General features: G+C 36.4%; 1 long non-coding RNA gene across 2 annotated transcripts in view; it reads left to right on the plus strand.

The window, feature by feature from the left end:
• LOC107198495 overlaps positions 1–5,278 on the plus strand; it is a 69,151-nt gene extending 63,873 nt beyond the window's left edge. The window contains exons 3-4 of one of the 2 annotated variants that reach the window (XR_001519012.2): positions 2,028–2,243; positions 3,876–5,278. This is a non-coding gene — a long non-coding RNA (uncharacterized LOC107198495). Of the gene's footprint in view, positions 1–2,027 lie in introns of both variants that reach the window. The other variant, XR_004495498.1, reaches the window with a different exon arrangement.
• Positions 5,279–11,920: the final 6,642 nt, after the last annotated feature.

Below are 11,920 nucleotides of genomic sequence, written 5' to 3' on the forward strand. Positions count from 1 at the left end.
ATACAAGTAACATGTATTTCTCGGTAAGAAAATCTGTACTTTAGTTTTTCAAGCTATTTTACATTTACCATGTGATTTAATGCACTTAAGTTTAAACTCTAAATGACATTAAACATCTTTCTTATTACTTTTGGTAATTCTAGTTATGGCTGTCCTTTGATTTATCTCAGGTATTAAACCATAACAGAGATATTGGAATATTAACAGGTATTGGAGACAGTAAAATCAGGCTATATGAGTGATTGAACATACATTCAAACTATGTGACAATAGCTACTTTCTTGATCACTTTATTTAGATCAGGATGAATTTCTCCACTTGTGCCCTGAATTATAATTTTTAAAAATAATAATCTTCCTAATGAAGCAGGAGCATTCAATTTTCTTTTCCAATTTTATATTAAAGTAAATCCTGATAAGAAAGCACCAATAAAAACATAAACTGCCTGTGACAGGAGTTTTAAAAAGTCATTGAAGCAGAATGAAATGAGAAAGAGTTGGGCTTCTTATGCTGAACACTCAATACAGGAGCTGAATCAGTAAAGAATAAAAAGTTATTAACACATAGTAATATGATATAAATGGAAGTATCCTTTGAAATGGAAATACAAAGTAAAAGAAAAAATGCTAAAATATGCAGTAAGGAGCAGTTTGTTCTAATGTTATGTTCAGATAATGATCCCTAATCAGATGCTGTATGTTATTTAATATTCTTTGTACCTACCAAGATATACAAAATCATCATAATAAAAAGAAAGTAAGATTCCAGTTAAAAGAAGCTTATCTATCTTGCAGTACTTATATTTCTGTTCCCTTTCTCAAAGTGAAATTGAATTTATTAAATTTCAAAGACAGCCTTAAGGTTTGATAAAAACTAGCTAGAAAGCAAGCTTTCTATCTCTTAAAAATATGATTTTGGCATTTTGCAAGTAATTCTAGTACAAACTGCAAAGAATGAAAACTAGCAAAATGGTCAACAACAATGACAAAACATATAAAAATGTCTTAACCATGAAATATTCTATAGCTGAGTTTTGTTGAAGTAGATATATTCAATGAAGTATCTAGACTGAGCAACCTGAATTTTCCCATGGCGAAAAACCTTACTGAAAAGTTTCCAACTCCGACAGTTTCTCATTAAGGAATATACTGGTTCTAGTGAGTTTTGTGCATCTGATTCACAATTATAGGGAAAATTATGTTTAGTTCTGAGCAATTGGTACAATTTTTGACAGCAGTATTGCAAAACACAGAATTGAGTTTTAGTTAACAAATATTCTACCAGCAGTTTTTCTTGAATATGTAACTTTCCTATAAGCACTGTTAGCAGTAGCTCTGGTAGTTTGAAATGTGCCAGAAGTGGAATGATTGAAGCTCACTGCTTTCAGATGGAAGCCAACATCTGTCTCTTCCAGTTTATTTAACTCTGTGAAGAAGCATATACTTCTTGAATGCCAAACAGGACAGAGCACACTGAGTGACTTGCTCTGGTTCTGAGTACATTCCTGTAAAATCTCTCTCTGAGTTTTTAGCATTAATCAGATAGGTTGAGACAGCTGAGCTGGGAGAGCTGTAGTTGATTGGAATGGAGAGGAGAAGGCTTCAGGGACACCTCATTGCAGCTTTTCAGAATTTAAAGGAAACTTACAAAAATTAGGGAGAGGCACTATTTATATGGGACAAATTATAGTGACAGAACAATGGTGGAAATGTGGTTTTAAACTGATAAAAAAGGAGGTTTAGATTAGGTATTATGAAGAAATTCTTTGCTCAGAGGGTGGCGAAGCACTTGAACGAAATAGCTCAAGAATTTGTGGAGGGCACCATTCCTGGAAGTGTTTAAGGCCAGGCTGGATGGCACCACGAGCAATCTGGTCCAGCAAGTGGCATCCCTGTGCATGATGGAAGGGTCAGAACCGGGCGCTCTTTATGGTCCCTTAAAATCCTAATTATTCTACCATTGTATTCTATGGTTCCATCAATGGTTAGCCAGTCCTACCTCTGCCTTTTATTCTTTTTTCACCACAGCACCTCTCCAAGACCAAAAGAGCTGTGACCCAAATATTCAAAGGAGAGTTGAAGTGAGACTCCAGACAGAGTGCTACCAAACAGATTGATATGAGAAGGCTGCACATCGGAAACAGCAGAAGATCTAACTAAATACCTTAAAAGTCCTTTTGTTTTAGTGGCATATTGTGTAAGTGTTTTCTGAGCAGCAGAAAGAACCAGGTTGGGGCACTGATGGTAAGTAAAAGTATGACGGCCAAAATAGGAGTTCTCAGGTTACGATGGTTCCACTGCCAGGTTCAGGGTGCAGTAATGCAAGCAGCTGAACTTACTCAGCTGAGGGCTCCTTTTCCAAGGAGGTGGAAAGTGCAATAGCAAAACATAGAATTAAATTTCTAACTGGAGGTTAATGGTTCCCACTAGTAAGCATTGATAGGAAAAGTATGATGAAAATCAAAAGAGATTTTTCTTGTCACATCTCAATTCTCTCAGATATAAAAATAATGAACTGAAACAAGGGTTTCTGCTCTGTACACTCAACAATTTGTGGTTGATTAAGCAAACAAAATGTGATTATCATGGAATGTCAAATCATATCTCCTAGGGAAATGTTAAGTGACACAGAACTGGGTCCAATGACACAAAAAGAGAGGTGTTATGCAGCAGAGTAATGTGTTGTCAGTAGAACAACCGTACTAAAAATGAAAGTGAAAGAGCTAATTCACAAAACATAATCTAAATTTTAAAATGAAAGATAGCCTGTGAAATGCTACAGTACAGTAATGATATCACACAGTAAATACTGATGACTTCCAACTTACCTAGAAATCTTTCCATGTTTTTGAATTTTGAAATGAGAACAAAATTTCTCAAATATGATTGTGTATTTGCATTCATTTTGCTGGATTTGATTGATAGGAAAAAGCATTGCTTTCAATGACAGAGAGAACATACAGGTTTTCAAAATGTTATCTGACAGCTAGGGCTATAATTTCTGGTTTTATGTCAACTTTAAAGATTAAAAATCTTAAGCACCAGATGAAAAAAAAGCACATATGCCAGGTGGTCAATTTATTTCCATTTGCAAGCCAGAGATGGCATTTAGCTTTAGAGCCTCAGGAACAACCAACAGAGGAACAGAGGTAAAAAGAGTAAGCAGTACAAAGATGAGAAATCAGCATTACCAACAAATAATGTAGTTCCTGCTGCAGATGGAATATTTTTCCTTTCCAGATGAAAAATTTTCTTTTTGTGTTTTATATAGGTTATTTGTATCAATTTGTCAATGTTCAACCATCAGTATGGCCCCATACACTACATCTGTTTTTTGACTTGTCAAGGCAATGTTTATGTCAAAGACAATATATTACTTTCCATTAAAATCTCAGCAACTTGGATTTTTATAAAAAAGTTTTCCATCAGGGATTTCTAAAACAGCTGGGGAGAAGTAGGAAGGTGCAAAGGTTCTTCACAGTTGACTTAAGAAACTCAGTCACAGATTCAATTCCTCTCTTGCTCTGTATTTAGAGCTCTAACAATAATTTTTTTTAAAGCACATTTTGAATGCTGAGAAATCATTTATCTAGAGTTACGAAACAAGAATCCTCTGTGCATTACATGCCAATTATCTAACTTTTAATATATTATCTTTCATCCTAAATCAAACATATATAACTTTTTGGAAGTTCTAATAACTTAATGATAATTCAATTCTAACTATTAAAATGATTGCAAATGCTCTCAAATACCTGTTTTGTGTCTCTCCTTATCATGTGTTAGTCTTATAGGACAGCCCAAATTTAAGCACCAAGCATGCAAATCCCACAGAGCTAAAGAAAAACTCACTTTTTTTTTTTTTTTTCTCTGTAGGAGACAGAATATTTAAGAGTGGTTTGGACTTCAGCATGAGGAGAATGATGAATGTCAGTGTTTTGAACCAGGTTGCCAAGTCAAGATTTCCTCAAAGAGAGTATCTTGCTGTCAGATCCCTTCTGATTTCTCAAGTTTATCCCTTTGAACATATCATCCAACATTAAAATGGAACGATATCATATACTTAAATTGTTTAAAAATAATTTAAGTAGGCTATAAAGTGTACTTTCAGCTGTCTGCAAAAGTCAGTGGAAACGAAAACCCACTTTATTTTTCCAATACAGTATATAAACTCTTTGAAGCAGATATAAATTTTAGAACATTTACATTTTCAATGCCTTCTAGGACACAGTGGTATTTTTAGAAGAATTCAGTCATACACAGGTTTCACTGGGATACAAAACAGACTGTCAGAGTGCTGTAAGAAAACTTATACAGAAACAATAATTCATCTGTTAAAATACTGGTATAACACACCCATCAGAATTCTTCTTCCATCTTTCTTTTCACAAAGCATCCCACATATTTACTATGTAAACATATTTTATTAACTACATAGAGATGTAAATAATCTTTTTGCACATTAGAAGTAAATGTTACAGAATAGTAGTTCATATGAAAGTATCATCTTTCTGCTTACAAAACATTTTTACTCTAGGGACAGTTAAAGCAGAAAGTCTGCACAATGCATGTCTGAAGGAAACCCTGCATTTTCAGGTCTAATGAAGGGAATCCCACTGCTACACCAACAGCTTTCATAATCCTGAACACACCATGTCCTACTGTAAGCCTGTCTGGGATGGTTCCTTGCACTGATACAAACATTTTAGCTGAAGTCAATTGTTACCTTGGGCTCCACTTGAAATTGTAAAGCATCCTGAGAACGACTGCTGTAAAGCAGGGTCCTATTCTCTAAAGTTAATAGAATTATACTGTATAAATAAAAGGATTACCAGAATAACCACTGATTTTTCCAGGCTCATACCTGGCTACAAATGAGCTAATAGGAATGAAACGTTCCTCTGCCTGCTTCTATTCTCAGTTTGTCCACAAAACATTTGTCAAGAAAATAATTCCATTGTTTTGAAATATCAGATAGATGTACTGGAGGCTAAAATTTGCACAGAAAAGTTTTTGGTGCTGTGCCAACATGCTGTGAAATTTTATATTGTAAGAAGCAAGTTGGCTGCATTGCTTGCAGAGCTCAGTGTCAATACAGATGAGATGATGTCTCAAATAGGCTTGTCAGTTTTAAGGATGCAATTTCTTCCTGCGACTGTTCCAAATTTTTCCAAATGGTCATGCAGGGCCTTCAAAGATGTTTTCTATGTAATATGTTCCTCTTCTTATCCTCAACACAAAAATATCTTCACAATAAAACTCCTACTTCTGGCTTTTAAGTTTGTTTGCTTGTATTATTTCATAAGAAAGCATTTTAAAACAGACACATGGGTATAGATAATAGCATTTTTTATGGATAAGAAAATAAGCATTCGGAAGTGGGAAAAAAATATTGGACTGCTTTTACCCAAGTCACAGTTAAGGTAAATGCTAAACATGCATCAGGCTTCTGGGAACCTGTTGGAGTCTGGCTTGTTTAGTGCTGATGTAATCCTTTTCCAAGCAGTAGAACCTATTAACATGAGCTCTGACTTGCATCAACGATGTCTGCATTAATTCCAGTTATTTGGAAACACAATTAGAGTTGTCTGTCTGCAAATAGAGGTAAATGTACTTTCAGTGTATGCATATTCATTCGATCTCATACAAAACGATGTGAAAAATCTCTTTATGGCCATTGTCTGGCAGTAAAGGAGTTGCTTGATGGGACCACTTCTTCAATCTCAAACACAAAACATGCTTCTCAGCCTATTAAATGCATAGCATTTAATAGCATATGCATAAACCCATACAGCTCAGAAATAGGCAGACACCTCAGAATTAAAGTTTCATGCTGGGCGATCAGCAAAGCCCCTTCAGATTTCAGAAGCTGAGTGGAGGCTGCTCCTTGGTGCAACACTCAGTCAGGAGACTTCACTGAGCAGGAGTGCTGGAACACTTTCCTGCTTCTCTTTCTTTGTGTCCCCCGGAAGACTTGTTGCATCGTATTCAGAGTCTCTTGTTCCTATTAATGCATATGCTTTTTCAAATTAATTTAGTGACTCCAAATCAAATTTATTTAATCTGAAGCAGCTGATGCCAAATGAGTTTTTGATTTAGTATCAACAGAGGCAGTATCAAATCCCTCTCTTGAACACAGCATTTGAATAGGCACATAGAAGGGCAAAAACACTTTTCAGATAGAATTCTGCTGTAAATCCACAGCACTACAATGAAACTCCTAGCCCACCATAGAAGGAAGGACGTGTTCTTCCTTGATAGTTTTCACCAATGATGAAAATGGATGTCTGCACGTGGCATTATGAACTCTAGAATACAAACACTGACTGTTTCTTTTTTGAAGAGTTTTGAAAACTCGATTTCTTGAGCTCTCTGTAGGCACAGGGCATCTCACTTTAATCTAGTAGTTCTACAGAGCAGCATTTGAGGAAGGCTTTCTGGGAATGCAGAGACCTGCTCCTCATGTCTGCTGGTGTTGATTTGTGCTGCTGAGTCACCTCTTGGAGCCAGGCTTGTAGATCTAGCCCTGCAGAAGTGGTTCACAGTAGACATTAATAATTTGTGCCTCTCCTGTGTTAGGAGTTTTCTGCTACCTCAGAGAAGATAACCTATACTAAGATCAATAGTGGGACAAATGAAGAAAACGCATTTGAGCTCAGAAAGAGTTGTACAAGAAGTGTAAAAAAGAAACTTTGGGGCCATAGGTTAATTCATCCAAACAGACTAAGTATTAGTATCCTTAGAATGTACATCAGACATGCTGGGGAGGAGAGAATACTCTAGCTGTGTATTCAGATTTTTTTTCAGAAAAAACTCTAAAATTTTGTTGTGCGGAAATATGTGAGAATAAAAAACTGAGGTGTAGATCAGAGATTTCAATCAGTAAGAAGCTGAAATATTTAATTGTTAAAACTGCCCTGTGCCACTTGAATGCTACTTACCAAAGACATTACCTAGGCACAGCCACTCAATAGGCAGTGAAGCTGTTTATTCTTCAGAATGTTCTTTTGCACCAGCTGCAGCAGCAGCTATAGCAGAGTGTGTAATACTTTAACAATATAGGCAAAATGTAGAAAAAATTTGAAACACCTTTGCATGTATAGCAGAAAATAACATAAATTATTGGATTATATTCCTATTTTCCTACCTTTTTTCCCTATATAAATGAGATACTAATTGTCTGGTGCTATTTGTTTTAAGAATTAATCTTTACTGACTACAATAAAAATATATTTATCTTTCAAGTGATAATTCTTGAATTAATAGGCTCTTTCCTAGAAGAGCTTCAAATAACTGGGAGAGAAGGATTTCTTGACTCAGGCACAAGAATGATGCAGGTCTTTGTTATAAGGAAGTAAATGTTACAGAAATTATCAAAACTAGAGGTTTTAAAGATGGAAGTGAAGATAGGAAGTACATTTGTTGCACAGACACTCAAGAATTGAACTCTTCACCCAAATCTGTAAAGTAGTTTAGACTGACCAAATGAGATATTTTGCCTCTTTACAACAATGCATTAAAAATTACTTTCAACATTGAAATTTAATACTGAGAAATTTTGAGATAAAATATGTTATGTGTGTCCAAAACCACAATGTCCATCTTTTCCAGGTGTTATGGATCTAGTGAAAGTGTTAGACAAGCCCTGCCTCAGTTTTTTTGGCAGCACCCTAAATTTAAGTGACACACACCAAAACTTCCCTGGCTCACAAGTTCTTAAAAATGGCAAATCAGGTCTATTAGAAAATGAGATTTATTGAATAGACAGAAGACAAACAGACAATAGGCCTTAAACATATTTACTTACTACACAGATTAAAACAAAGAACTACTTGTAGATTTACAAAAAGGAGTGCACAACATAAAGGTACCTATATTTTAACTAGCAAAGAAATAGTATAAATTAGGAGTCAATGTAACTTACCACTGAATAGATTTTGGGGTGCACACAGTCTTTCTGCTCAACCTCCAGAGCAGTAACCATGAAATTTGCATCACAGCTTCAAGGAAAAGCCCTACACGTTTCCAGGGAATGTGCTTGTGGCTACTTGTGGGTTTTGTGTAGCTTTTATAATTTGTAAAATGAAGTGTCTGTCAGTAAGAAATTCAAGGCTTATCATTCTTCAGTCTTGTTTTCAAGGCAAGATGTTTATTGTCATCTGGGAATGCCACTTCCCTGGTGCCAGAGATAACTCACGGCTGCACATCTGGCCGGGTAGTCCCACCAATTAAAGGGGGAAGATGCCCTGAGCTATCACACCAGCTGATAGGCAGAACAGATAAGCTCTTCTGTGGCAGAGGAAAGTGTCCCTTCACATCAGGTGACAAAGGAATCTCTTTATCTTTTTAACTGATTAAACTCCTGAGGAATTGGAAGGAAAAGAGAGAAATTATGGAAGATCTGAACAGCTGCAGCCTTGGTCTGGTGGTACCCTGGTTTCCCTTCAGGTCTGTGCAGAAGCAGAAGATTGCCTCCTTGCTCTCACACTTCCAGCAGCAGCCTGGTGGATGTCTGGAGCACAGCAATGTAGCCTGAAGAAGTCCAACACAACCGCCAGCTTTTAAGTCAAGCTGCTGGTGTGCTGGAGAGCTGCTGGTTTGTCTGTGGTGCAAGCAACCATCCTGAAGCCCAGGAGATGAGCTGAAGGGCTGGTCTTAATACTAGGGCACGGCAGCATCCATGATTGGTTCATCTCTCTGTTTCAAAACATTCCTTTTAACTTTAGATGCCTGTTCTAATATGATGACAAAGCTTCATTTGCAGGGATTCAGCATGAAGATTATTCAACGACTGAGTCCAGCTGAGCTTTACCTGCAATCCTTTTCCTTAAACCTTGAGAGCTGAGACACTCTGCCAGCATGGTCTGTGAATGCAGTGTCACAGGGGACACACTGGGAGATGGACCAGAGAATAACACTGGCATTTATACAGCTGCAGGCAGCAATCAGCAGAGTTGATTGTTTCTCTTAAATAAAAATAAAAGACTTCTGTGGTAAAACCATGAATCCTCCTCAATTGTTTCTATGGGAACCAGCTTCAAATAAGTTCTGTATCCAGCCATTTATTTAGACAAAAATATTTCATAACTGAGACAGAGAATTGCACATTATAAATGGTAAGCAGTTCTGAAATGAAAAGAGAAATTATACTTCAGAGTTACAACCTGAGGTTTCAATTAAATAAAGCTATACTCTTTAGCTGGCTTAAAATAAGAGAGAAAATGTGTTTGATCCGGCAGAAGTGTGGCCATTTACATACTTTTTCAGTGTATTAGAGTTTGAAAACTTGGTGTTAGATGAACTATTAGATAATTCAGCTTTAATAAATTTGTATGAAAATAATCAGTAATAATTACTAAATTAAAACTAGACAGAAGCTGCTCAGTATTAAGGAGAACAGTGGGGAACATAAGGCCCAGTTCACAATTACTTCCTTTTTTATTCTTCTGTAACAAAAAACCCTCTAAAACTCACCCTTATTTTTAACTAACTCTAAATTCTTTATTAGTAGGAAAAGTACTATGTGTCTCTCTATTAAACTGCATCCCAGAGCATAGAAAAACCACAAAAAAAAAAATCCTGGAGTTTCTCAGCATCCTGAGAGAATTCTGAAAATACAAAATTATATTTTTAGGTCATTGTATATCAAAGCAAATAATCTAGATTGTATAAAGTCACTTGCTGTTACAGTATTTAAATTAAATTCTCACTGTCATCAGTTTGATTTTCAGTGAAATGCTATTTTAGGACCTTACTGGAGCAATTTCAGGACAACTTACTGGAAAACTGTAATTGAGACTGGAGTGTTCTATCTTCCTTCCAGAATACAGAATTAAGCATAGTTCAAGATCTGCAAAGAACAAAAGGTAGATTGAAGAACATGTATGTTCCCTTAACCTTGACCCTGCTGAGCAGTGAGTTGCAAGTACTAGTGCCTCATTTGTAAGAAATTCAGCTGTGCCTCTGACATGAAATTCAAACTTTGGAGTTCTTTTTGATGAAAAGGTAATGAGCTAGAACTTGGTTTAGTTAACAGCAGAGTTTTAAATCCCCTGCAAATTATGCAAGTACACATAAGTAGTACAGTAGTTTTGGTGAATATGATCACAGGGAAGAAATATAAATGAATATTAGTCACTGGAAGTGCATCTTGCTTCATCAGGATGTCATCTCTCTGCATTCAAAAGAAACCAGTTCAAACCAGAAACCTGGTTCAAGCCATTCATATTCAAACCATTTACAAAGTTAGGGTTTCCAGGAAACTAAATCTAATAGTTGTATCTTGACATATTTTGTCAAGTTCAAATCTTCTACAGTCTGTTTATTCTCTTTCAAGCTTTTTCTGTGGTCAAATATTTTTAATAGATGTCATAGGTGAAGAGCTGAAAATCACTTGTACAGGCTCAGACACTAATATTTAATATTTTCAAGTGTTTAAAACAGTGCTTGTACACAAAATTGTGCACACAGCCAAGCATGCACAGACACAGTCTGAGTAAGAGTGAGCAGTGATTTCTCCCTCACCCACTGCACAAATTTCTGACCATCCATTTTATGAGACTGTGTATCACTTGGGGTAGATGCCCTATGAGTACTAGTTGATATAAACTAATAAATTCTTGTTCCAGTTGACAAGTTTGTACAGATTTTGGGAAGTATTCAGCATACTCAGGGTAAAACAGTCACAACTCTAAGAAAATCTCTACAATTTTTACCTGACTTTTCAAGACATTCTAATTAAAAACAAGCACAGTTTTTATGTAGGTCAGGAAGATCAGACAGATAGCAATTTGAAAGAAATGAGGATTGAAATTGAAAGGGTGAAGTTAGTGGTCTGAAATATAGTCAAGTTTTATTTGAGAAACTTAAACAGCAAATTGATGACTCTAGATCGTGAACTGAATTAACATGTATTCTAAGTATTAAGTGCTTGTTCTTACATTTCTGTGGCTTAACTTTGAGAATGTTCTCACAGTAGTTAAAATGTCTGACACAAAGCATAAACCCGAAAGTTTTAAGATGTTTCAACACCCAGCACTGTGCAACTAGACCTATATGCATTTGGAAATTAGTCATTCTGACCTCTTCCTACACATTTTACTGTTGCAGGTAAGGAATACAGTATTTAATCCCGACTTTCTGCATTAATAAAGCTATTTAATTCTGCTCTAAATCTAATAAGCTCCAAAGCACTTCGTATTGCTTTCAAATCACCTCACAGTACATCTGAAATAAATTCTCATGTATAAAGGAATAAACATTCTAATGACTTAGCACTGCTTTTATTAATCAGAATTTAGCAACAGGTTGTTCAGGCATCACCAACCAAGGATTTACTAAATTACAGTATTAGCAGTTACTTTGATTAGTAGACTCAACAGCATCTGTTCTGTGGCTGAAAAACAGAATGAAGCTGTTAGGGGTGTGGAGGGAGTTAGACAATGTCAGAGGGAAGAATACACAAGGAGAAAGACACTGCCCAGCAGGTAAACAGGCTTTGTTAGCTCTGCCTTCCATTGTGACTGTCACTTGTGAAACTGACTATTCTGTGTGCCCTCAGACCCATCCCCAGGAAGGAGCCAGTGCCACCTGCAAGAGACAGAAGTATGAACTGTTCACTTCTGGGCCAGCCTGAGCGAAGAACATCTGGCAGCGTGGGAAGAGGGGCACTGTACAGGACAAGGAGTGGGATACAGAAGGAAGCAAAACTCGCTGTAGTTGCCTGTTAGCTATCTGCCCCTTCAGCACAGCAGTGCGCTGAATGGGCAATATTTGAACTTTAATGCATAAGAGTTTCCCAGTCTCTTGCTGCCCCTCAGAAGGAAATGAAAGTGTCATGACCATCTAAAATGAAAACAAGCTGTCCCTCTGAATTAATTGAACATCTTCTGATATAAAATCCAAGAAAGTCAGCAGAAAGA

This window comes from Parus major, chromosome Z (assembly GCF_001522545.3).
Source record: "Parus major isolate Abel chromosome Z, Parus_major1.1, whole genome shotgun sequence".
Taxonomy (NCBI): domain Eukaryota; kingdom Metazoa; phylum Chordata; class Aves; order Passeriformes; family Paridae; genus Parus; species Parus major.